The sequence below is a fragment of the Lepidochelys olivacea genome, assembly GCF_965140295.1.
Source record: "Lepidochelys olivacea isolate rLepOli2 genome assembly, chromosome: 1".
NCBI classification, from domain to species: Eukaryota; Metazoa; Chordata; order Testudines; family Cheloniidae; genus Lepidochelys; species Lepidochelys olivacea.
Window position 1 is genome coordinate 62,925,654 of NC_140411.1, and position 27,920 is coordinate 62,953,573.

At 41.0% G+C, this 27,920-nt stretch overlaps 1 protein-coding gene across 12 annotated transcripts in view; it reads left to right on the forward strand.

Annotated features, from left to right (window-relative positions):
* ENOX1 (ecto-NOX disulfide-thiol exchanger 1) overlaps nucleotides 1-27,920 on the forward strand; it is a 509,722-nt gene that overhangs the window by 18,682 nt on the left and 463,120 nt on the right. Inside the window, exon 1 of one of the 12 annotated variants that reach the window (XM_084617818.1) lies at nucleotides 22,471-22,490. The exons of the other annotated variants lie outside the window; for them this stretch is intronic. The gene's annotated coding sequence lies outside the window, so the exon portion shown is untranslated. Of the gene's footprint in view, nucleotides 1-22,470; nucleotides 22,491-27,920 lie in introns of those variants that run through there. 12 annotated transcript variants of the gene reach the window in all.

Consider the following 27,920-nt stretch of genomic DNA (forward strand, 5'->3'; position numbering starts at 1 on the left):
ATGCCATTTCTGTTTACCTATTTTACCTCCAGTAGATCTTTCTTCTCAGTGACCGTGCCATTGGGAATGTAGATTATTTTTGTGATTTTTGCAACAATGGAACCCACCAGAAAAGACAAGTGGAGAGTATTAGTTCAGCTAAAATACTGGAAAGCTGCAGCCCTGAATAGCATCAACATTAAGTCTGATGGTGACTCAATTGGAGTGTTACAAGATTGCACTGTTAACTCCATCAGTATCTCTAGTAGTCACCTTAAGGGGACTAATGCATGTTTATGACATGTCTCCTGTTGGCGACACAGAAGAAAATGAATCTCAAATTTATGTATGTATGTATTGCCCTTTAACTCCATAGGTTTTCTACTGACCAAGGGAGGCTGAACACATAACCCACATGTGTATTTCTTCCTCTTGGACACAGAGAAGTAAGTAATGATGTGAGGCAGGAAGACTGAAAGACAGGGACCATCAGGATTCAGGTGTACATTGTACACCATACATGGTATACTGATGCTTGTGTACACACCTATGCCAGCAGAGGATGCTGCAAGTGTTATTAAAAAAGCGGGCACATAGGTTAATTAATAAATTAATTTGTAGCGAGAAGTCAGAGGTAGGACTTCAGTCTGGGTTGGCAGCATTCCCAGATGAGGTGGTGAAACGGGTTCCTTTACTTAGGGTGACCAGATAGCAGCTGTGAAAAAACGGGACAGACGGTGGGGGGTAATAGGTGCCTATATAAGAAAAAGTCCCAAAGAACAGGACTGTCCCTTTAAAAACGGGACATCTGATCATCCTAAATTACAAGAGACTCTGATTTATTACTTGCAGGTCCTAACACTAGTTTAAGAGGATCCAAACTTTGTGGTTGTATCCTGCTCTCTGAAATTGCTGAGGAGTTCTATGCGAAAAGTTAATGCTAGGCTGTGGCCCTGTAGATTTGATGAAAGAAGATCATCAGCTGGTATTCCTGAGAGCAGGTTAAACGTCTGAGAAGGGCATTCAATAACCTGTTATCTCCAGTGGAAAACTGCTTTTTATTCATTGGTCAAAGAAAATGGTGAAAATAATTGGCAAAATGACTCAAGGGAGGGGAAAAGTAGAGTTGAGAAGTATTAGTAGTAGGTTGATTCTTAAATCTTTTATATACTGTATGTGCTGTATAGAACAAGCCTTCCATTTTTTCCTGAGAAAAGCCATGATGTTATCTCAGTAATTGAAAATAATCTTCTAAAGTTGCTCTTTAATTAGACTTACATGATTCCCTTTTAAATCACCTGTTATCTTTCTGAGGATTTTGCAGTAAATGTTGCTGCCTGCACTTGGATGGTGTGGTCCGGTATAACAAATAGGACTAAGTGCATTCTATTCATGACTCAAAACAGAATGTTTCTAGCCCAATTATGGTGGCTCCTGGTAATGCTGCTGTAGTTGAGGGTGCCCGTTGGTGTTTCCATTATAAATCGTGTTTATGAGGGTACTTGGATGGCACCAGGCAGAAGCTTGACAGTCTTTTCAGTTAGGCAAATTTTTCCTTCACTAAAAAAAAAAAAGAGAAACTGTTGCGGTCCAAATACAAGACAGAACAAGCTTTAAGCAAGCAAGCAGGCTGGTCTGCCGACGGGCTGGTCTGCCTGTCAGCTTTCCACCCTCTCTATTATTTCTCTCCCTCCTCCTGCGCATTACATAGTCCAACAGATAAAAGGAATACACTGGCTTTGTTTAATATTCTTATTTACCAATATCTATCTACCGCATTCCTTGCTCTCGGGCCTTGAGCCCAGTCCTGGGAGGCTTCCCACGGTTCATGACATCTGGGCGAGATTCCAAGGTTCGTGCCCTTGAGAGGAGCCGTGTGTGCACTGCTCCTACACAACACTCCGGGTGTGCCCTGAATGTTGCCAAGTGCATGAACCTCGTATGAATCCTACAAGAGACTTAAATTGGGAAAACAATTTTGAGTTCTAGAATATAAAAACATTTCCCCCATTTTTAGGCACTTTTAAGTCACAACACAGAGCTGTTATATAATGTACATGGTTACAATTTATTTAATTGTGCAAACTACGTCCACAGACTTTGTCTGTTTTAATAACACAAATCCCTTCTATGTAAAACAGGGTATGCAATTATCTCTACCAGAAATTCCTCTGGCCAGATTTTAAATGGTTTCTGATCTGGAAGGTGTGCTTAGAGCAAGTTTACTGAATTGGGCCCCTCGGGTGAGATAGGAGAGGGAGAACACCTATCTGCATCTGGTTTGAGGATCCCATTGGGGCTTAGGCATGAGATCTGTTTCTGGATGCCTAGAGTGAGGCATTGTGCACTGCTCAGTGGCAGAAACTGAGGCTCCTTTACAGTGAAAATTTTAGGTGCTGAGGGGTTATAAGTGCCAACAGGGTTATGTGGCAGCCAAGCAGGGAGATTTGAGGATCTCAATGGTGCCTACATTTTGGATTTAGACACCTAAGATGGGGAATTAGGTGCCTAAGTCCTTTGGTGGATTTGGACCATAGGGCATGATTCAAAGCCCACTGAAGTCAATGGTGGGAGTCTTTCAACTGACCTTCCAAAGCAGTGTCTGCCAAAGTCTGAAGAGGGACTGAAGAAATGGCTTTGAGAGGCGTAAACTGGATCTATAAATTTCAATGGGGCATTAATTCCAAACCACAATGATGTGAAAACAAAGGTAAATGTTTAACTATTACACTGCTTGTCAAAGTGTGGGAGACATGGGAGGGACAGTCATGCGAGGAAGTGCTAAACAATCTACTTGCATGTTGTCTCATTTTACAGCTTATGTTGGCGGAGCTTGTTTATAGGTGTTTCTTGGGAGACTTCTCTTCCAGTTTGATATCTGATTTGCCTGAATACTTATAAATAATTTTACTTTTTGCAGCATACTACTTGGGCTTGTGGAAAAGCTTTGACCTGCAGAGTCTCCATAAACTAAAATAAACAGCCCTCATCACGAACAAATTAACACTTTGGTAAAAGCTCTTTCCAAAAATCTATTACAACTATTGCATGTCACTGTTTTAGTAATAATGGGTTTTCAAGCATATGCATTCTAGGACATGTCTGATCTAGGCACAGTGTGGGTTTGCACAGTTTAAGATTGTGTATGCAGGAATAGGTGTCTGCACACAAATTGCAGATGTATGCATTGGGGATTTCCACACATAAATCAGGCATGAACAAAGCCATGTGCAGACTTATTTGAGAATTTGGGCCAATAATATTTTGCATTTCTATATGATCTATAAATCTTTGGAATCCTATGATTAAATCATGTACATTTTTTTTCACAACAAGGAGAGATTTTTTTTAATATCATATTCAATTTTATTTTAAAAAAAATTAGATCTCAGTCCTGTATGAACTGTGGTCCCCCACCACTCAAAAGAGGACCCATCCAAATTTCTGAGTGTCCTTGACATATATTTTAAAAACACAAGAACATAAATAAACATACAGAAATTAAAAATGGACCAAAGCAGCAACAGTACTTCCTACTACATGTCATTTGGTCATCAGTCATGTAACCAATATGGCTTAAACCCCCCATTGCACTTTTCATCATACAAATTCCACCCTCTGTTGCCTCAGTTCTCCAGCAATGATTGTTCAGACGGATGGTCTTTCCAGCATGTCACAAAGTCAACAAATATTAATGTATTCCAGCTCAAATGGAACATTGGGGGAAAAAACAGTCATGAATAGTAGTATGAGAAAGAGACAAGAAATGGAATATACTCATAAAGGTTTCACCTTTTTGTAAAAAAAAAAAAACAGCCTGTTTTCCATTTGTATTGGAGGTGTACTGAGTGTTAGCATTTTACATATTCTGGGTGGGAGGAACAGTAAAATTCTGAAATGTTCTGCTAGAAGAACAACTATTCCACCTTTTAAAACTTATATTTGTCATAATACCTTGCTCCAACTTATTATTTATCTTTTGATATATAAAAGCTCATTGCTTCATCTCTCACAGTATATAAAAAATACCTAACTTACTCTCCAATACTGAAAAACTTTTGGAAGACTCAACATCACTCAGCTATATGCTACATCCATAAACACACTGCCAGGCAATAGTCTGAGAGAAGAGGGATAGGGACATGGGGAGTGAGGTGTGCATACATATTTCTCCCACCTCATAAGAAGGCAAGTAATTTTATGTTGGGTCTGTAATTCTCCCAGCAGAGACATGACTCTCAGGTGACCACAGCAGTATCCGTTCATGCACATCTCTTCTCCAATGTATGCCAGGAACCCTTCTGTTCTATCTGTAATATATCTATACAGCATTTACAAGAAAAGTTTTGAGTACAGTCTTGAATTGGTATCTTTGATACACAAGATTTTAAAACTTCATAATGTTTAAGCACAAAATAATAGATGGATATATATATGTAATGTGGTCAGAACACTGCTGCACTTGGGCAGTCTCTGGCTAACATAATGGCTTCTTGGGAGCTGTTACCAGCTTGTGAAAGTTAGAGTAGTGTTGAGGCTGTTCTAAATTACCCAGGGTTTGAATTGGTCCCTGTGCAGTCCCTCGATTAGGGGCAGCAAAAAGATGGGACTTAGGGGCTCCCCTTCTCTAGTTTCTGTCTTGGGTGGAGCTCAGCCAAACCACGGATTGAGCTCAATATTCCCAAATAAGAGATCCAAGAACTTCATATTTATCTAATAGAACAGACTTATGATCTTCCAGATAGGTCTAATTTAGTCTCATCTCAGACAGATGTTTCTTCTGTGCCTTTCTCTAAATGAGAAACTACTTATACTAAACTATCTGTTCAACCTTATATTTATCTGTGACACTTTGAGTACCTCTCCTAGACCTGAAGAAGAGCTCTGTGTCTCTTGAAAGCTTGTCTCTCTCTCTCAACAGAAGTTGGCCCAATAAAACATATTGCCTCACTCACCTTGTTTCTCTAAATGATTCAGAGTAAGATCTCCGAATCTAGAATAAATTTTCATGGGAATAATAAAGCTTCCTTTGCTTTATTCATTTATTATTTGTAGTTAGTGAAATCTTGTTTGATGTTTCTGATTTTTTGAAAAAAAATTTTGGCTTGTGTCATGGGGCTAAAATAAAGATCGCTACAAAACTGGAATACGGAAAAATGTGGTTCCTGGTGTATTAATTTCAATGAAATAAATAGGCCAAAGGTGTTAAGATAACCCAAGCACTGTCCAACATAAAACTATGTTAAATAAGGCCAAGGGTTTGGTATATAGAGACCTAAGCCTGCTTATTACCATGGCAAACACACCATTAAAAATCCTTTTTAACTTCTTTTTAAAGATACAGAAAAGAAGAAAAAAACAGCTAAAGCATTTTGAAATGTGAAGTATTAAGTAAGGCTTTCATTTTAACTACATCCCTTGTTCCCTTACCCTTTAGCTGTAGACAGTTTTTAGAAGGAACCCCCCATTTCTCCCTGTTTGACATCTCTTGAGTGGTAATAATGGTCCTTTTTGGGGAGAAGAGAAGAATTTAGTTGAGATGAGCTGGAGATGTCATTGCTGCAGTTGCTGTTAAAGTCCAGTCTTAGAAGTAACTCCCTCTACCCGCCTTGTTTGACAGTCTCTTAGATGGTAATAAGTGTCATCCCATGTGGTGTTTGGGATTAAGCTGGAGTCAGTAAGGGTGGGGATGTCACCTTGGTCCCTCTCTCTCTCTGGCCCAGTCCAGATCAGGATGATGAAGGCCCAGGGTCCCAGGAAATGGTGGGGGTGGCAACCGTGATGCTGAAGCTTGCTTCAGTCATCTTTGTCTGTTCTTCCTGGTTTTTCTTTTTGTTCTTTCATACTTTCCCCACAAAATCCCTTTCTTTTAAGGACCGCAAAAGGGAGTGATAGGTGGAATAGCCCATCCCCTTATTATTTTGTCCATCAATTAGGCTTAATATCTGACATGGTGATTTTGGCTCATTAACTTCCAGCTCCATATCTCCTGTTTTTTAACTAGTATAATTTCAACACAGTTTTTGAATCATCTCAAGTTGGCCTTTTTGTTTAGATTAATTCAATTATTCTGTGTTCCTTTCATAGCTTTTCTCATCATCATTTTGTTATTATAGGTTATTGTAACATCTTGTAAACTTTTACATACTTTTTCAGTTGAGATCACAATTTGGATAAATTTGTAGGCCCCCTGCTGAGTTTGAAAATGATGGGCTTGGTTCTTCGTGTTTCAACTTGCATTTCAAGGACAACATGATCAGGATCAGTATGTTAACCAGATCAACACGTTAGTCTGGGAGGTCGTTACTGTGGCAGAAAAGAGACTAATGGTGCAACTTCATTTTTATTGTTTGTGCATGTTGTTCTACTTCCATAAATAATATGAATGGGACAATTATCCTAGGGGATATAAGTTTTGATCTTTACCTCTAGAAAGGTCACTGATAATTGTGGCTTAACATTTCAGAGAAGATGTCTTCAGATATGTCTCTGCATGTTCATTTTCCACAGATCTGTGTGCAAGGGGCATCAAAAAATATGCACAGTAGAAAACTATTGTCTGAAATAGTGCTGCTTTTTTAGTATACAGTAAAAGCTTTGTTATCTGGCATGTTGCGGGAATGGGGGGTGCTGGGTTAGTCAAAAATTCCAGTTAACTAAGAGTTATACTTACCACTGAAGGGAGGGAGTTTGGATGTGGGAGGGGGCTCAGGGCTGGGGGTGCAGGGCACTGGCTCTGGGAGGGAGTTTGGGTGCGGGAGGGGGCTTGGGGCCTGGGGTTGGGGCACAGGAGGGGTTTTGGGACGCCGGATCTAGGCAGCACTCACCTCGGGCAGCTCCCTGGAAGTGGCAACATGTCCCTGCTCCTCCTAGGAGGAGGCGCTGCGGCCAGGCTGCTCTGCACGTTGCCTCCACCCGCAGGTGCCACCCCTGCAGCTCCCATTGGCTGCAGTTCCTGGCCAATGGGAGCTGCAGAGCCAGCACTCAGGGCAGGGTGGGTGCAGTGCACAGAGTCCCCGTGGCCGTTCCTCCATCAAGAAGCAGCAGGGACATATTGCCTTTTCCGGGGAGCCACGCAGAGCCAGGTAGGGAGCCTGCCAGTCTCACACCAACCGGACTTTTGGGAGATATCAGAACTGCCAGTTTCTAGAGCTTTCTGGTTGGTAAAGTGACAACACAGCTTTTACTATATTTTGAGAGGAGAGGGAGGATGAAGAAAGTCTTTTATTTTAAATTTTCCCCAGATTGCTGCTCCCTCCAGCTCCCCCTAAACCGGAATTTCTTTTAAGATAACAGTTCATGGTGACTCTCCTTTGGCTGAGAAAGGTTGGATAGTACTTTTAAGAGCCCCTCAACACTGCTCAGAGACTGGAGTCCAAATATTTTCATTTGGGGTTGATCAGTGTTTTTTTGATAAAGAATCATGAGCTGTCAACATCAACATGTATTAAGGAGCTCACTGTAAAAGAGCAGAATGATGGTATTCCTTCTTCCAAGTTTTTTTCAGATGAGCTCCAAAAAGTGTGGTTTGTTTGAGTTTTCAGCTATGATGTGTATTGCCGTGAAAAAAATCACTCTGACTTTGTTTGAAATTCCTGATTGTTTACATATGGGTACACATCCCACCTGCATGCCCATGTGTGTCTGTGGTGTTTTGTTTTTTTTAAATGTATGACTGACAGACTACAAAATATGCATTATCATGCCCCCAGACAGATTTTCAGAAAAATCTTACATCAATTTGAAATAAGAAATATAAAGAATCAAGTATTTGGTATGTACTAGGCCACATTTTTCACATAGTTATATCTGTATAATCCCATTGGAGTTGCCTGGTGAAACTGAAGGCAGAATTTGGCTTACTGTTTCTTTGATAGATTAAGGAAATAATCTCTCTGGTTATTTTTTAAATTAGATTAAAACACATTGATTATCAGGTAAGGAGAGAATCTGGTTTTCCTCCTGGGAAGCAGGTGGATTCTCCTTCGGCTACTCTGTTAACATACTTACTGTATTACTATTACTATTTAACCCAGCAGGGTATTTCTATGGCTACTTTACTCTGCTGTAATGCATTCAATAGATATTCATCTCTATTCACCTGTGGGAAAAATCAGAGTCTGAAGAATAAAGAGTCCCTTACTGGTTAAGAGATGCTTTTGCTTTTAGAACACATATCAAGCATGTTATACACGTGCTTGATATGACTGCCAATGAGTGATTTGTCATTTGTTTATTTCAGAAGCTCATTTGGAAAGAAGTAAAAGGAGATTTGGAAACTGGAGCAAAAATACAATATCTGATTGAAATCCATTTCCTTAAGCAAATGGAAGACATTTATCTTAAGGATTATTTTTAATGGACATTGATTCATGGTATTGATTTTTGATTTGTGCTTTCAACTATTCCAAACACCTGGATCACCAGGAATTAGAATAAATACTTTATTTATAATAAAGGGTGAGTCTATTCTTTTACTTTTTCACCAAACACCAAATGATAGCTATTTGTACTTGTCAGGTACTAAATGGGGATGTAAAATGTTAACCGGTTAACTGGTAAGCATTAGTCTTACCAGTTAACCACCTTAACCATTGGGCCGGCTGGCCGGCTGGTCCTAGCGGCCCCACGGCTGCTGGCCCACTGACCCCAGCAGCCCCATGCCACAGCCACAGTTAATCGTTTAAATGAACTATTTTTAAATCATTTAAACGGTTAACTTTGTAAAGGGTGTTTACATCCCTAGTACTAAATATGAATCTGAAATTAATGCCCTGTAGACCTTGTTAGTTCCTGCTGTATCTGTGAGATCTGAAATCCCTTAGCAAGTGTGCATTTGACAGTAACTAGGGCTTCCATACTGCAGAATCCATTAATCAGTTGCTTGTGTAGCTTCACTATGCAGAAGAGCCAACAGGGGATAAAAATCTGGACTGTCACTTCTTGGAATCACAAACAGTAGCAAAGACAGCCAATGCTCTTGGTGAAAGCCTGTGTATGTATATGTCAGAGGCCATCATAATCCCACGTCTCATTAAAAAGGCTGGTTTAGGTGTCCAATTCTAATATGGCCAACAGACTGCATGACTTATACAGTAATGTTTGCTATATACTGTTCATTTCTTTGATGTTGGTGGGGGAATAGGAGACAGCACAGCTCCTCAAACTGTGGAGGGGATAAAAAACCACCTTCCAGGCAGACTCCCTCAAAATCCCCTCCTTCCTGTCCCAAACTTTAATTACTCCTTATTAGTTTAGAATTGTTTGCCAACTGTTTGCCTGCTCCATCCCAGCCTTCAAAAGAAATAGACAACTGTCCATGTCTTATCTGTTCGTAGGTGCCATCAGATAGTTAAATATCTAAATGCCTTTACTTAACACCTGCATTTTTTTCTTTAAACAATTTCCCCCTTCACATTGATTATGGACATACTGCACAATTGGAGAGGTTTGGAGATGAGCAGAGAATGAGTAAGGGCATGGAAAAACTCTCAGATGAAGATTGATTGAGAAGACTGGAAATGTTTACCTTAGAAAAGAGATAAATAAGCATGGACATAATAAAAGTATACAAAGTAATGAATAGAGAAGGCAGATCAAGAACTTCTTTCTAGTCACCCTGTCTTGTAACACAAGAACGAGAGATACCATTCAATGAAACTGGAAGGTAGCAAATTCAAAACTAACAAAAGGAATTTTTCTCCCAAACAATTAACCAGTGGAGCTCCTTGTGACAGGGTTCTAGGCCAAGAGCCTAGCAGGCTTCAGAAAGTGTGGAGACGTTAATATGGACAACAAGAATATCTAGGGTTGTTATAGTAAAGATTAACAATTTAGTAACACTTGTGTTTGAGGGCCTAAACCGACTTCTAATTATTGAGGGTTTGGAGGAAACTTAAGAGACAGGCTATTCCCATGACTGCCTCCTGCCACTGCTGGAGACAAAACGCTGGACTAGGTGAACCACTGGTCTCACTGAGTATGGCAATTCTTGTGATCCTTTGAGGGTGCTAATTTGGAAGACTTTTTTAAAACTTTAGCCCAAAAAAGTTTAAATATTAAACCTAACATCAACACAAAACTAATTTGTGAGTGAGCTTTCTCATGTTTTTTTCTCTGAATTCCTTAGGAGAACACTGCCTTCTCCCTGGCTAGCTTGTAATTTTGTTGATCATTCATAAATGCTAATATGCTGTTTAGCTATGATTTATATTGCAAACTTTGACCCCTTCACATTCCTTAGGCAGTTAAGCACCAAGGAGAGTAGTTACATGCTTTAGTTTGGGTTCAAGGTCAGTGCTAAATGTATCTTGTTTAGGTCTCTGTCTCATATTGTTGGCAAGAGTTGATTGTTCCACAATGGGTGAAAGCAGAATACTGTATAATAGTGCTTGGAGTGTGCTACGGACCCCCATGGTCTGATTTGGAGATGGATAGAGACCTCTTTAATATTTTTAATGAAATAAATACTGCTGGTAATTGTATGATTACAGGAGATATAGATTGGAGGACAAGTGCTACTAACAATGGTAGGCCCCAGATTGTCCTTGATGTGATAGCTGACAGATTCCTTCACCAAGTAGTCACTGAATCAACAACAGATGATGCCATTTTAGATTTAGTATTGGTGGGTAGTGAGGACCTCATAGAAAAACTGGTTGTAGGGGACAACCTTGGTTTGGCTGATCATGAGCTAATTCAGTAGAAAGTAAATGGAATAATAAACAAAAATAGATCTACAACTAGGTTTCAAAAGAGCAAACTTAAAAAAATTAAGCTAATCACTTAGGGAAGTGGACTGGACTGAAGAACGTAAGTATCTGAATATGGAGGAGGCTTGGAATTACTTTAAGTCAAAGTTGCCAAAGCTATCTGAAGCCCGTATCCCAAGCAAGGGGAAAAAATTCATAGGGAAGGATTGCAGACCAAACTGAATGAGCAAACAGGTAATTAAGAGAAACCAGAAAGCCTACACGGAATGGAAGATGGGATGAATCATCAAGGAAAGTTACCTCTTGGAGGTCAGAAATTGTAGGGAAAACATGTGAACTGTCAAAAAGTCAAGCAGAGTTGGACCTTTCAAAGGAAATTATAACCAATAGTAAATGGTTCTATAGCCATATAAATAAAAAGAAAACAAGGAAAGAAGAAGTGTGACTGCTATGCATTGAAGATGGGGTGGAGATTAAAGATAATCTAGGCATGGCCAACACCTAAATGAATACTATGCATCAGTTTTTAATAAGGGTAATGAGTATATTAGGGGTAGTGCCAGGGTCGTTAATAGAAATAAGGCTATGGAAGTAGAAGTTACCACATCTGAGGTGGAAGTCCAAGTCAAACCGCTTACTGGGACCAAATCAGGAGGCCCGGATAAGCTCCATCCAAGAATATTAAATAAAATTGCAAGATCAATAGCAGGGATTTTTAATGAATCTGTAAACTTGGGGATCTTACCCTGTGACTGGAGGATTGCTAATACAGTTTCTATTTTTAAGAAAGGGGAAAAAGTGATCCAAGAAACTACAGGCCCCTTAGTTTAACCTCAATTGTATGTAATATCTTGGAACAAATTTTGAAAGATAAAGTAGTTAAGGAAATACAGGTAAATGGTAATTGAGGTAAAATACAACATGGTTTTGTAAAAGGAAGATTGTGCCAGACCAACCTGATCTCTGAGAAGATAACTGGCTCTTTAGACAAAGGAAATTCAGTCAGTTTTATCTACTTGGATTTCAGTAAGGCATTTGATATAGTTCCACATGGGAAATTATTAGTTAAATTGGAAAGGATGGAAATTAATATGAGAATTGAAAAGTGGAAAAGGAATTGGTTAAAAGGAAGACTACAACAGGTCTTACTGAAAGGGGAACTGTCAGGCTGGGGGGAGGTTACTAGTGGAGTTCCTCAGGGATTGGTTTTGGGACCAATCTTCATTAACATTTTCATTAATGACCTTGGCACCAAAAATGGGACTGTGCTAATAAAATTTGCAGATGACACAAAGTTGGGAAGTATTGCCAATACGGAGGAGGATCAGAATATCCTACAAGAAGAGTTGGACACCCTTGAAAACTGGAGGAATAGAAATGGGATGAAATTTAAAAGTGCAGAGTGCAAGGTCATGCACTTAGTGACTACCACAAGATTTTTTCCTATAAGCTGGAGATGTAACAGTTGGAAGTGACAGAGGAGAGAAAGACCTGGGTGTACTGATTGATCACAGAGGGATAAGTACCAGGGTTGGAAAGAAGTTACTTAAGTGCCAATGTGGATGCAAGAACAAATGGCTATAAACTGGCCATCAACAAGTTTAGGCTTCAAATTAGGTGAAAGTTACTAACCATCAAGGAGTGAAGTTCTGGAGCAACCCTGTAAGGGTAGCAGTGGGAGCAAAAGACCTAACTGGTTTTAACACTTATCTTGATAAATTTATGGAGGGGATGATATGATGAGACTGCCTACAGTGGCATGTAGCTGATCTGCGATTGCTAGAAGCAAATATCTCCAATGGCCGATGATGGAACACTAGATGGGAGGGCTTTGAATTATTACAGAGAATTCTTTTCCAGGTGTCTGGCTGATGGGTCTTGCCCACATGCTCCAGGTTCAACTGCTCACCATATTTGAGGTCAGGAAAGAATTTTCCCCACGGTCAGATTGGCAGAGACCCTGTGGGTTTTTCACCTTCCTCTTCAGCCTGGGACATGTATCACTTGCGGGTTTAAACTAGTCTAAATAGAGGATTCTCTGTAACATGAAGTCTTTAAATCATGATTTGAGGACTTCAGTAACTCAGCCAGAGGTTAGGGGTCTATTACAGGAGTGGGTGGTTGAGGTTCTGTGGCCTGCTATGTGCAGGAAATCAGACTATATGATTAGTTCTGGTGAGTGGAGCAAGTAAAATCCATTTCTTAGCAGGACCGGGGCGACAGGAGACCTCCCCACATGACCCTCCATGTGACTCCTCCCTGCCCTGCCCCCAGTCCGCCCTGGCCCCCCTGCCCTTCCATGCAGCTGCGTCTTCTCCATCTGTACAGCAGCCGCGCCGGGGGTGGGGCTGGGGGTGGTCCCGTGCCAGAGGAGCTGCCGGCCTTTCTGCTCCTTTCCCCGCTGCGGTTCCCGGGAACTGCCGCGGGAAAAGGACCAGAAACCCCCAACCCCTCCCACGGAGCTGCGTCTCCAGCTCCTACTACAGCAGCCGCAGGAGAACAGGGCTGGGGGCCGTGCAGCTGCCGGAGGCGGGGCAGGCAACCTGCTCCTTTCGCCGCCGCTGCCTCTCCCAGCGGGGACAGGAGCAGAAACCCCAACCCCGCCCCCCAGCCCTCTTCTCGGGCGGGGCTGCTGCTGGGTCTTTCCGGTCGGCTGTACCGGCTGTAAATCGCTTGCTGGTACAGCGGGCCGGAGTGTACGGGCGTACTTGCACTGTTGGTTCTGGTCTTAGTACCTGTGAGTCTATTTTAACTTAATAATGGTAAATGAGCTGCATGTTTCGGTCTTTGAAGTTAAGACACCTGCATCTTGAACCAAACAGTATGGAGCTTCGAAAACTTTTAATATTTTGCCCCTTTTATATATATATACACACACACACACACACACACATACTGGTCTTCCATGCCTCTGAGGACATAAACATCTCACCTCGGCCCTGAGCCCACAATATCTGTTGTTATAACATAGCTCCTGGCTGAGGGCACTCTTCGGAGCTAATCAGCCATGCTCCTGTGTGGGCTGGAGGGGCTTAGGTGCTCTTTTACATTGCTCCTGAGTGCCTCTGCAACACTTTTTTCCCCACTCCTGTTATGCTAATCTGATTTTTTTTTAAAATGAGATTATTTTCGAGGCCTTCCTACTTATGTATATGGTGCCATAAGAATGTATGGCACTTTAGAGACAAATAATAGATAATGCCTTGTAATTTATGAAATTTTCTGTTAAATTAGTGTCCCACCCATAGGCTGTTACTGATCAGACCCTGGTATTGATCCCATCATGCCAGGTTTGTAGATGGCATCCCTAGTCTCCCTGCCATGGCAGTAATGCTGAATTACTGCCCCTGACCAGTGGCCTTAATGCTAAAGGTCTACAGTGCCACAGCAGCCATGCCCCAAGTCCCTGATTGGCTGCGCAAACAGCATTCCCACTGGATACCTGGACTGTATAAAGACCCCAACAGGAAGAGGAAGCTGTCTGAGAAACAGGCCATTGCCCACTGGATGCTGCCTAAACTGCATTGCCTTGCTGCCCTGCTGTCTTGCCTGACTGTGCCTTGCCACCCCGCCTCTCTATCCTGTCAACACAGCTGCTTTGGATTGGATCTTCCAGCTACTGACCCCTGCTAGAACTCTGACAATTGCCCTGGTCTGCCTCTAATATTGATTGACCTCCCAGCCCCACCATGTACCATTTGCCCACAGCTCTGGACTGCCCCTACCCTGCTTCAGCCGCTGGTCATGACAGTTTGCTCAGACCTGCTTCAGTCCTCCTAGGTTTATGCTACCCCAAAAGGCTACAGAACCCAGAGGCCTGGCATCAGCAGCGTCTCAGGGGATGCTGAGCCCCCAGGAGTAGCTAGCCCATGTACATACGAAAAACTAAGCTTTGCAGGCTATGCTGGACCAGCTTTAGGTCGAAAATTGCATCCTTTGGGAACAGATCAAAAAACTGCAAGCGGTGACTCCTTTCCTGACCCAGCATCTCACATCACCTTCTGAACCCAAGCCCACTGTGCCTTTATCAGAAAGCTATGATGGGACCAGTAGCAAGTTTTGAGGTTTCATGAACCAGTGCAGGCTCTATTTCCTGCTACAGCTCCCAGCCTAAAAGACAGACCAAGCAAAGGTGAGACTGGTCATCAGCCTTTTGAACAGGAGAGGCTCTGGACTGGGTGTTCCCTCTGCTAGAGCAGGATCATCCTGTACGGGCCAGCTGGCACATATTTCTGAGGACCTTTGAGACAATTTTTGATGACTTTCACCAGGTTTGCACTGTGGAGGTGGCCTTACAAAGACTCTGTCAGGCCTTATGGTGATCTGCATTGTATCCAGCCCATTTCCAATGCCTAGTGGCAGATATTGCTTGGAATGGACTGGCCCAGCTGCACCAATTTGGTCTTGGTCTCCGTGAGAAAATAAAAGATGAGCTTAAATGCATTTATTGAGCTTTGCATCGAAATCAACACACGACTTAAGCAGCGTTGACCTAACGAAAGAGGGATTCTACCCTGCATCCAAACACTGTCTGCAAACCCTGTGAAGGTCCCCTCACCTGAGCCCATGCAAGTGGATTCAGCATGGGTCCTACTGGACCCATGTAAACAGGGATGCCGATAGTGAGAAAATTTGTGCTTTTACTGTGGTGGCACCAGCCATATGGTGTCCTTCTGTCTTATCAAGTCCCCGAGCAGCCAGCTCCAAAAAAATGATAGTGCCCAGCCTCAATAAGGGGGTTGAGCCTGGGGAATACTGGGAAAATCCCATGAAGGCCCTTCCATCAACCCATGCCGTGCACCTGGCCCAGCACCTTGAAGTTGTCCTTGCATCTACAATTCCAGCTGCAATTCTGCCTTTGGGTTTCTGGACAGGTACTTCCCCTAAAAAAAGCCTATGGACACTGGAGCAGGCGATAGCTTTGTGGATGCTACTGTGGCTCAAGTACTTGGCCTGCCCATACCTAAGGCCGCCCTGATCTAGTCAAGACAGTTGATTGATCGCTGCTTGCCTGTGGTCCCATTGTGATGATTGAGGAGCACCATAAGCTCCTCCAGTTCAGGCTGATCTGGTCCCCACATTTCCCTTTGATACTTGAAATCCTCTGGTTGGCAAAACGACCCACATATCTCCTGGTGACAGCCCACCATGACATTTAACTCTGAATTCTACTGGGACAACTGCCTCCTGACTTCCAAACTTGACCCCTTGGAATCTCAGGTGAGACACCTTGCCTGGGCTCCAGAAACAGAGAGAGATGGTCAGGCAACAGAGCGGGCTTCTCTGCTGTGAGGGTCAGCCATCACTCTCCCCGCGAAGTACCAGGAATGTTCACATGTCTTCAGAAAACAAAGCACAGACACATTGCCCCCTCACCAGCAATATGACCATCTGGTTGACTTACAATCTGGAGCAAGATTCTGTTTGGCTGAATAGACTCTGTGTCAGAGTCCAGATTAGCTGCTCTTCAGAATTATATCCACCAGGATCTCAAAAAAGGTTTTATCCAGCATTCCACCTTCCTGTCCAGGGCCTCTGTCCTCTTGACCACAGCTCTGGACTGCCTCCTTCCAGCTTCGGTCACTGGGTATTACAGTTACATAGCATTCAAGTTTTTTCTCTGTTTCTTGCAATCAAAGAAGTTCTCAGACTTCACATTTATTTCAGGTGGCCTTAGCCATGTCTTGCTATTAACTAAGATCTGCAGAGTTAGTCTGAGATGGTTTAAATAAGGAGTGAAACTAAGTGCAACAGACCCCATCTTTGGGCTAGTAGGAGCTTCAGAGACACTTCTGCAAATCTTTTTTTTTGGGGGGGGTGGGGGGTTTCTTGTTGGGTTTTTTTACTCCTTGTTAGTGTTCCTTAATAAACAAACATGTAAGGCATCAAATGTCAGAATCAAAATGTTCCCTGGCTCTAACCTGCCCTCTTTGGACAAGGATATTGAGAAAGTGACACAGAGTCAACTGGCAGTATCTAGGATCTCAGATTTCTTTATTCCCTGTTGACCTGGCTCAGGTCTGTGTATGACATACAGATAGCATTGCTCTTGTTGGCTGATGACCCCTCCTAGAAATGGATAAAGGTCAATTGTCCATGTTTACTCAAAAGCTGTTGATACATACACAATGCCTTTTACAGTGCTCTTTGTTGAACTGATTGCTGATCCTGACATGGGTGGAAAGGATTATTTTTGAGTGTCTCTGTTCCTTCCTTTCAGAGAGATCCCAGAAGGTGAAGTAGAATAATTATTCACACTAAGATATTTTTATCTTGAGCAGTTCTGCTAGTTAGGTTCTGTTCTGTCACCACTGATGCTTAATGCCCCTGTAAGGGAGCTGGAGCAAATCATGGTTTGGGGCTATGGTGCTATTGGTATGCTGATGATGTGCCAGTCTGCCACCTTTTCATTAGCTCCAGATGGTAACTGTCCAGTGCTTGGGGGGAGATAGAGATAGATAAGGCCTCTGTAAACGGATTTGTTGCATTGTCTCTTAAAGAAGGGAATATATGCACTCATCCCTTCTGACCTTCTGCGGTACGAGTGCACATCTAGCCAACTTGAGCCTGTGTTCTTCAAACTGCATTATCTCTGTTGATAATGGGATTCTTAAAGTAGTATAAAGAGAATAGGGTTTTTTTTCATTAGTTAGACCATAGACCTCAAATTTCATCCAGTTCTAGACTGGGAGCTGGTTTAATGCACACAGCACTACTATGATTATTTTCCCTCCTCTACCCCTCAACTGATGGGTCCACTTTGGAGACATATGGCTGCATGTTTTATAAGTTGCAACTTCCACTGTATGTAGAAAGCTATAAATAGGGAACATTGCAGCACCTCTTTGTAGAAGTGACAAAGGAACGGATCGCTGTGGTCAGGATCTGCCTCTGAGGGAAGCAGGTGAAATCCTGTCTTATGGAGCTGGGGGGGGAAGGCTATTTCTGGCCACTGTTGCAACTAAGGTGTCCAACCATAGAGATGTGTCTGAATCTGAAAATGCGTATAGAGTCTAATTCAAAGCGCAGGTAGAAATACTCCAATTGGCCTCAGTAGACTTTGGATTCAGCCCATAATGAACATTTTGAATCCTGAAAAATAAATAAATAAAAGTAACTTAAGCAGAGGACCTTTTAAGAAGTTAATTCTCTTGCATGTGTACAGTTTGTCATCTTGGTTGGCCCATATGATGCTCACCTACTTTATATTTCTCAAAACTCTCAGATGAAATGGAATTAAAGGATTATTATTATTATTAAGCTATTTGTAAATGAGTTAATGAAAACATTACTTTGCTATACATGTCATTGAGTATGGGTCATTAAACAGGGTGGTAAACATCTTTTGATACATCTTTCTTTAGTAGGCAATTTGCAGTCTATTTTCATTACCATGTATATGCAGCAGGAGGGGATAGAAATAAACAGTAATTAAAATAACTTCTTTTCCTGCAGGATTTTTCCCCCTTCATTCTTTTTATGCACTTGCTGTATTATATTTCCTTAGGTTTTAATCATTTTATAGTGGTGTATTTGCTTTTGCTGTTGGGCTCTGTATCATTTTATTTTAAAACCTTTTTTTCAAGGATATATGACCTTAAAATAAACATAAAAATACTTCCTGTGGTCCAAACCTAATCATCTAAGATCATCCTGGAAATGATGCCTTAGGTATAGGGTTGCCAATTTTGGTAAAACATATTCCTGGAGGTTTCATCACATTACATAATCTTTAATTAAAGATTAATCTTTAATTCATGGAGACTCCAGGAAAATCCTGGAGGGTTAGCAACCCTACTTAGGTCCCAATCTTGCAATTACTTACAGATGTGCTTAACTTTAAACATGGAAGTAGTTCCTCTGAAGTCAGACTGCTCCCAAGCTTAAAATAAAGCATGTGCATAAGCCCTTGCAGGTTTGGGGCCTTAATTATGAGCATTCAATACCTTACATGAAGTAAAAATTTAGAGTTGTAGTATATCTAAAGGATACCTTCCTGAACTGGGAGTATGCTTTCTTCTAACAGACCTAGAAGAAGAGACTGGAAAAGAACCAAGGTCTATTGAAGGCATGAAATTGATCATATGAGAGATACCACACACAGTCCTTTTACAGCATATACTCACATTTATTCATGCATTTTTAGGTGATGGAGTAGTGTGACAGCAGCAAAAACTCACAGCTTAAATATGCTGGCACTACTTAACAATCAGTGTTTTGGTTAGTAAATTTGCAGTGGTGAATAAGAGGATTTAATATGTGATACTCTATTTTAACAGCTGTCTTTTGTAACTATTATATTATGGTATTGCCCATTAAATCTTCTTATTAATTGCTGCATATTTACTTCTAAAAAGGTGATTTTCCCTCACCTGCCCCCAGGAAAGTGCTTTTAACTTTAACAGAGAGTTGCTACTACCAATGCTTCCATTTTTCACACTGGACCAGAAATCCTCTTGGTTGCAGGTTTGGGTGTTCTGGTAGCATTTTTTTTTAAAAAAGGTTGAGGGTAGAGGGGAAAAAAGAAATAGGAAAGCTAGAAACAAAGCTGATGGTTTCATAGATTACCATAGAACATGGAGATAAGGGGGGAAATGTGGAGATGTGGACCAGAAAGGAAGAGGACAATGAAATAAGAAAAGGAAGGGGAAAAATAAAGTGGCCTGCTCTGTGATATGCAGGGATTAGTGTACAGAGCTCCGAGAAATACCAATGGAAGCATAATTTTTCACATGTTGGAATGAGATTGTAATCTTCATTTTTTTTTAATCCTATTTTGCTTTTTTTCACTCTTCCAAAATATGTTTTGCCTAGGATTTTTTTCTGATTCTTTCTTCGTCTCTGGAGCTAGGGTCTCACTGATCCTGACTTCCCATAACAGCTATATTTCACTGGAAAAGTGGAACTGTCATGCTTTTACCGTCAGCTGTAAAATTTGTATGTGCAGGTGTTAGGGCTTTCTTGGAAACTAAACCAGGAATCTGAAACTCCCATCCAGAAAAGACGGAACAGACAAGGATGAAATGAATTATGGTGAATTTACAGCAAAATACAAACACTACTTTTTTTTTTTTTTACTCAGCCTGTTCACACTAATGCACACTCTCCGATCCTGCCTCTGCTCTGTGAGTGTGTGTGAGTGAGAGAGAAAGAGAGAGCTGTGATATGTTCACTTTCATAGTTTTGCAAGGCAGTGGGATAGTAAAGGAACGGAGAGACATGAACCAGGAGAGAGTTCTTGAGCCATAATGAATTAAATCTGTTCAATGAAGCAAACCCTTGCAGGGGCCATACCTAAAGAGAAACCCCTAGAAATTTAGGATGACTTTTTTTTTTTTTTAAAAAAAAGAGGCTACCAGGAAAGAGTAAAATAAATGCAGTAGGCATTAGAATGCAGTAGACTCCTCCACTTTTTCTAATTTAAAGTTCTCATCTTTTCTTGAGGACAGTGATCTATTAGAGTTGGCATCTAAAAAGTCAGAAATGAAAACCCAGGAGAAATTACTTCCCCTCGAAGATTGCAGAACTTTTTAGGTTTTCCAGCTGCACTTTGTTACCATAAAGTTTCTCTTGTCCGCAGCTTGCAGCAGGAATAGAAGGAAATAATTTCACTTGTAGTGCAATATTTCCTGAGTATCATCAAGAAAGAAACCCAGAATGTCTCTTAATATAATCAAAACAGTAAATCGGAAAGGAGCGAATAATCTATGAGCAAGTGACTAAATGGATAGCTCATGATATTTTCTACCTTCCAAAAGGCACCTCATTTCCCTTCCAGGGTCCTCATAATCAAACTGGTGGTAGCAGTAGATAGAAAATAAACCGTAGTATCAGTGGACTATAATTTTTTTTTACTGAAAGACCAAGTAAATAAAAAACTCAAACCTTCTCTTATGAGGAGTTAGGAAAAAAAGTAGCCACAAAAAGTAATTAAAGTTAACATTCACAGTCTTGCTTAGACCCAGAAGTTACAGTTGAAAATTAGGTCTGATAATCAGCCCTCAGCTCATCTTGTTTTTGGATATTACATTGGTGTCCAAAAAGAATAATGGGTGTTCTTGCATATTATGCATGCTGTAGTCCTTAGGCACAACAGGGTGAGTTAAGGACAGAGTGTCAGACATAATTTTCATCCTTAACTCTGAATTTGCTTGCTGTTGTGGACTTATGTCAGACTATTAATACTTGGATATAGGTTTTTTTCTGGTTTACTGCTTTTTTAAATGTCTCAGCATGCTTTTTTCCCCCCTCTTCAATTTCAATAGTGTAGAATTCTGCCATTAAACAGTTTGTCTCCTGTTTTCCTTCTTTATTTTAAAGAAAACGCCCTGTTAAAATAGTATAAATTTGTGTTCATTTCACTTTTGCAAACACTGCAGTGTGTTTAATTGATTACATTATTACTCTGTCATGTTTTCTTATGTATGACAAAAGTATTTTGGGCTGGTCAGTAAATCTATCTTCTGGGTAATTAATGGCTATTAGCCAGGATGGGTAAGGAATGGTGTCCTTAGCCTCTGTTTGTCAGAGGGTGGAGATGGATTGCAGGAGAGAGATCACTAGATCATTACGTGTTAGGTTCACTCTCTCTGGGGCATCTGGCATTGGCCACTGTTGGCAGACAGGATATGGGGCTGGATGGATTTGGTCTGACCCATAAGGCCATTCTTATGTTCTTATCCATATAACTACTGTAAAAGTGGTCCTCTTTTTCCTAGACAATATGCTTGCCAATATGTTTAACCACTGCCTAGCTTGATTTATCTTGTGTAGTATAGCAGTTTGCTAAATGTATTTCAAAAATTGCCAAAGGACTTCAGTTCATGAAAATGAGTATCAGTTTCTGTTCTTTCTCCCACATCTTTCTACTGCAAAAATATTAGCCAGTTTTGAGAGCCTATACCTTTGATTTCCATTTGTTTTCTGTTATTAAATTGGCTTACATATTTTACACCTAAAGCCAGTGCTTAATGGAATGAAGATAATTTCCCAGAGGGAAACACTGTTGTGTTCAAGAGAAATTTGCCTTAAGATTATATCTGTAGCTTCCAAACAAATGGAGGGAGACTAAACAGTCTCTTCCTCGTTTTAGTTTGTTTATAAATGCTAGTGATACGCATGTGCAACCCAAGGCACTTGAGTGTAGTGCTTATGCATTGTTCATTTGAAATTAATTGTACTGTGAATGTTTCAGAATGACACATTGTATGAGTGTGATCTTTGTTAGAGGCAGGCTAAATTAGACAGTGACTTATACCCCTGGTAACCCAATTGACTTCAGTGTAGAGTTTATTGTTTCAAATGCTTGTGTTCTGTGCTAGATATTTTGGTTTTCTACTATAATCTGGAGAGAGTAGAAACCTGTAATCTTTTTGTTGCTGTTCTTATTACTTGGATATGAATTGTTGCTCCACCCTTATGTCTTTACTTCATTTAGACCCTTGTCATTTTAACCCTTGCTATTAATATATAGAAAAGTCAATGAGAAGGAAAAAACATCAGACTGACTGGAAAGCCGGGAAGCCTTCAGTGTTTGTACTAGAGAGAATATATTTCATGAGGCAAAGAGTTAAACTGAAAGACTTCCATAGACTTACAGAGCCAATTAAGAGTGTGCTGTCTCTTACTCTGCATGCATGCCCTTGTGCAGTAAAATGTAATTTATGTTAGTAATGTATGCTGTCCCTGCATAATGACCTGGGCTCAAGCTGTGACATATTCAATACACTGTGACAGTGAAAGAAGAAGACCTACATATACACGTACATAAGGCTGGATTATTAAAACTGGAATAGCAAGGTAAAGTTAAAGACTATACTGTCTGCTCTTTAACTGCAGGCAAAAAAAAATCCAATCTTAAGATATATGCTTGTTCTTGCAAAGTCCTTGAACAGATATTAAACTGCTTGGTGTCAGAAGGACCTGCCAAGCTGGCAACTAATGAGAATTAATCTGGGTGAGAATTTTTTAAATTAATAGTGTATGAAATTGTAGACACTGGATTTTCTTGTCTCTTTGCTGCTTCTATTAGCTTTTAAGTGTTTTTAATAGTTGGGAATCTGTCAGTTACTTGGAGGTGAATTTATTTGAAATGGTATTAAAAGTAGGGGGCTCATTTTCTATTTCACACCTATTTTCTGAGATTTGAGAATGTGTTTGGCATCTTTTAAAGGGATGTGCACAGATGTAATGCAGAAGTAGTAGATTTTCATAGTGTTAAACATGGTTTTGCAGAGAATATTTTTGGGGTGTGTGTGTGTGTGTGTATGCAGTATGTATTGAAATCCATTATGTTATGAGGTACATGTACTATATGCCTACCTCATCCTTGTATAAATATGTAAAAGATACATCTGAATGTCTGTGGTGCACTCAGATTTATAAACCAAAAACACTAACTGTACTTTGTCAGTTGGCATAAAAAAACCACAAAAAACGAAAAACAAAACCCAACAATAGCAACACTAGAAGACATTCTCTCAATTTGCTACCATCATCTCATGATTATTTCTTAGCGACTTAACTGTTGTCTTCATGCTATGTTTGCTTTCCATTTTGGAAGGTGCTGCAGACCTCTCTGATGTATGAGTTGTTTATGCTGGCCAATGCTATCTAATCTATCTAGCCATGTATGCCACTCTCATCACTATGGTATTGGTCTAATTCAGAAGCAACCTCAACAAAGGCTTGTCTGAGAGAACATAAATGAAGAAACGTATTATCAGCATTGTAGAAGCTTAGGACACATACTGTACTTGGAGATTGCCTTAAAGAACAGCAGAACTGATGGCTGAAGCCATTAGTCTGTAGCTAGTTTTGAAAGTCCTTCTAGGAGTTGACTAATAGCAGTAGAATCATAGAATCATAGAATATCAGGGTTGGAAGGGACCTCAGGAGGTCATCTAGTCCAACCCCCTGCTCAAAGCATGGCTGATCCCCAACTAAATCATCCCAGTCAGGGCTTTGTAAAGCCTGACCTTAAAAAATTTCTAAGGAAGGAGATTCCACCACCTCCCTAGGTAACGCATTCCAGTGCTTCACCACCCTCCTAGTGAAAAAGTTTTTCCTAATATCCAAACTAAACCTCCCCCACTGCAACTTGAGACCATTACTCCTTGTTCTGTCATCAGCTACCACTGAGAACAGTCTAGATCCATCCTCTTTGGAACCCCCTTTCAGGTAGTTGAAAGCAGCTATCAAATCCCCCTTCATTCTTCTCTTCCGTAGACTAAACATCCCCAGTTCCCTCAGCCTCTCCTCCTAAGTCATGTGTTCCAGTCCCCTAATCATTTTTGTTGCCCTCCGCTGGACTCTTTCCAATTGTTCCACATCCTTCTTGTAGTGTGGGGCCCAAAACTGGACACAGTACTCCAGATGAGGCCTCACCAATGTCGAATAGAGGGGAATGATCACGTCCCTCGATCTGCTGGCAATGCCCCTACTTATACATCCCAAAATGCCATTGGCCTTCTTGGCAACAAGGGCACACTGTTGACTCATATCCAGCTTCTCGTCCACTGTAACCCCTAGGTCCTTTTCTAGAGAACTGCTGCCGAGCCATTTGGTCCGTAGTCTGTAGTGGTGCATTGGATTCTTCCGTCCTAAGTAGCATGAGCACTGTCAAGAAGAAGGTGGCCCTATCAGAGAACTACATGCTGCCTGGGGAATACTGTTTTCACAAGGGTGAGTTATATCTTTATTGAAGCCAAATAGAAAAACAACTTGAGGGAGTTAGCTGCAGCCCACCCTACAAGTTAAGCATGCACTTGAAATAACCTTGTATTGGAATTTAAAATGTGCAGAGCATATTAGTAGGCTAGTAAATATGTATTCCAGTGACCTTTACAAAAATGTTCCTACTTTATGGTTGAGCTAGTAGAGGTTACTACAGTGCTAATTTTATATTCCCAAAGTACAATGATACTGGGAAGAGCTGATTTAACGTTTATTGAGAGTTAACTTTAAGCAAACTAATCAGATCATCTGCATCAATGGAGGGGTTCAAACATACCATACAAGTCCAGTAGAAAATGGAATGGGTAGGAAAAGTATTTGATTTGTGTGAGAGTGGATTAAAAGTTTCTCTGCAGCATAACACTAAGCTAGAACCTGTCTGATCTTTGTCTTAATGACGAAAGCTGCAGGATCTAACATTTCATATGGCACAAATTAAGCTAAAGGCACAAGAGGAGTATAAGAATGGGATATTATGTGAGTAGCTCTTTATTTTGTTCTTGCATCTGGATTTGAGGGAAAGAAATCAAGAAAGCATTCATGCAGGTGAGTTTATAGGGGAGGCAAATACTACAGCAGCAGGAAGAAGCCCCTTGCATCATTCAGCCTTTATATTATCAGTCCACTTTGGAAGCAGAGTTGATGGACCTCGTAGGGAGTGGCACTTGTTCTTCCTTGACTTGAATGGTGATGGCTGCTATGCAAGCTTTAAGGATTTAGGAAGCAGGGAGATGGAAAAATGGGGTCCCTTGGGACTTCAAGGGGTGCTCGGGAAAGAAAGAGAGGATGTATGGATTTCACTCAGTTATAGGTAGGACTACAGATTTGTCTCAGCATTTTTTAAAATAAAAAAATCACAGAGCAGTCATGGTAAATTTAGTAAAGGTCACAGGTTTCATGAATTGGATTTTTATAAAAATGGCAAATGAGGAGGAGGGGCCCTGGAGGAGAGGCTAGAGGGTGAGCCCCACCCCACACTCACAACACAGTGGTGGTTCCTCGGCTCCTGTACCGCGGGGCTGGGCCCCGTTCATGGATTTGGGACCTGGCACATGGGTTTGCAGCATTGCCTGGTTTGGCAACATTGAGATCCTGTGCATGGGGTCGCAGTGCTGCGAAAACTGAGTGGCACTGTGACCCCATGTGCCAGGTGGTAACTCCTGGAGTGGAAAAGGACAAAAAGCCAAAGTCACAGACACATGGGAAAATCAAGTTATCCATGCCATTTTTCCCACTGCGACAAACCTGCAGCCCTAGTGATAGGTTCTAGATCCTCCCTTGATGTAAATTAGGATTGCTCCACTGAAGTCAATAGCTGTGCCAGTTTACACAAAGCTGGCTCTATGTCTACAAGAGAATTGAGTGTTCAGATCAGAATTTATATAAAACACATGGTATTAGATACACTTACAAACCTTGAGGAGACTTTCTGTTATGGGGGGACCAATTTGATTCTAGGAAACTAATTGTGTCAAATAGAGAGTTGTAATCTTGAAATTAAATAAATGTGGAGGAATCTTGGTGCAAGATTATCCCTGAGTTATTTTATTTGACACATCATAATATAATCATAGATCTGGACTGGTAAAGATGAAGGCAGTATGTCATGTCTGATACAAGACTCTCACTCTACTAGTTCTAGTATGTTTATAAATACCTAGCTAATGTTTCAAATGAAGTCATTCCCAATTAGGACTTTTGGCTACAAATTAATGAAGAAAAATATTTCAAAGTCAAATTCAACTTAAACATTAGTAGGTCACTGCTGATGGCATAACTTTGAGAGTTAATGATGAGGGATAAGCCCCATATTTAAAAGAGAAAATTAAGCATACTGCAGTGGTTCTCAAACTTTTTACTGGTGACCCCTTTCATGTACCAAGCCTCTGAGTGCGATCCCCCCCCCTTATAAATATATAAAAGAGTGTTTTTAATTTAACACCATTATAAATGCTGGAGGCAAAGCGGGGTTTGGGGTGGAGGTTGACAGGTCGCGACCTCCCCATGTAATAGCCTCCCAACCCCCAGTTTGAGAACCCCTGGCATACTGCATCATAGCGCCCTTCATTTATTTTGACAAGTGTCAGTTTTAATTTAGCGTACTTCATACTATACTAGTAATGTACTGTTGTATAATTTGTAAGCAAAATAGTAATAGGGGACCTTGCTATTGTTAAATCTCTGATGAAAAGTGAGGGAAGATGCTGGAGTATTCTATGGATGCGTGAGAGAATAATTGCATTTTATGTAAAGTGGAATTAACAAGGTTCTTCTGTCACTTATAGAGCCTACTCTATTGTCTTCTTGATCCTTGGGATTGGTAGGGGATGTTGTTGTAAAGGTGATGAGCCAGGTTCTGAGCCACATTAAGGTCCATTTTGTGCTACAGGAGCAATGCAAAAGGATCTCTTATAACGAGCTATGAATAGGGAGCTGAAGATTTCCACAGTGTGGGGGAATCATCAGCTGGCGATATTGGCTGTATGCCAGCCTCTCCTCTCCCATTCTGTTCCTCCCATACTCCTCCACCAGCATAATGGGCTCTATGTATATTTTTAAAAAATCTCTACTAGACAAAACATGCTTCTTCTCCTGGAGAGAGGATTAGAAAACAAATACATGACATACATCAGTCACATTGGTTAATGTGCTACTGGAAGGTGGTCAGATACTACAGTGATGAGTGTGGTACAAAAACCTACACAGAATAGAATGTGGTAAAGCTGGAGCACACACAGCAATGGTGATCCTCGCTAGCATGTAATGGCCCTTAAGGCCTATTACAAGATGGCACTAGTTAGAGTAGCCCTTAGGCCAGTCCAGCTTGCACTAGAGGCTGGATCAGCCTCAGGATTGGGTAGTGGGAATGGAAAGGTCATTTAGAACCACCTTTGTCTCTTCCCTCCACTCAGCTGCACTGAACTCTGCTGCAACAGAGCTAGGATTATTTAACCCTACATGAAGAGGTTAGTTGACAAATTACACAAGGTAGCTAAAAATATAAAAGGGAGAAAGAAGAAAATACAGAGAATTGCAGGAAAAATTAACAAGTTGAAAGGGATTCACAAACTATTCCAGGACAATATTTCCTAAGTGAAAAAAATTGTAGTGGAACAGGAAAGAGAAAGTACTTGAGAGTTAATTGCTATTGACACAACACTTCTTATGTACAGAGTCAGGCCTTGTTGCTATGTTAATAAGATGAAGTTCAGCTGAATGCAGAGGGCTCCTCCAAGGCCCTTAGCACCACTTAAATTGCACGGTAAAGGCTTAAGTAGGGCTTACGTGGCATGTAGGGCCCTGTGTGGGGGTTAATTTAAACTATGTAGAAGATGTTGATTCAGTTAGTTAACTCCATTCCCTCTAAGAAAGCTGAAAATACAGTCTCCACAATACATACAGCTGCCAGAGAGACTGTTCCTGGGGAGGGAAAAGAGTTAGAGGCATTTCAGTATCTTTAAACAGATTCATATAAATTATTTTATAAATCTAGAA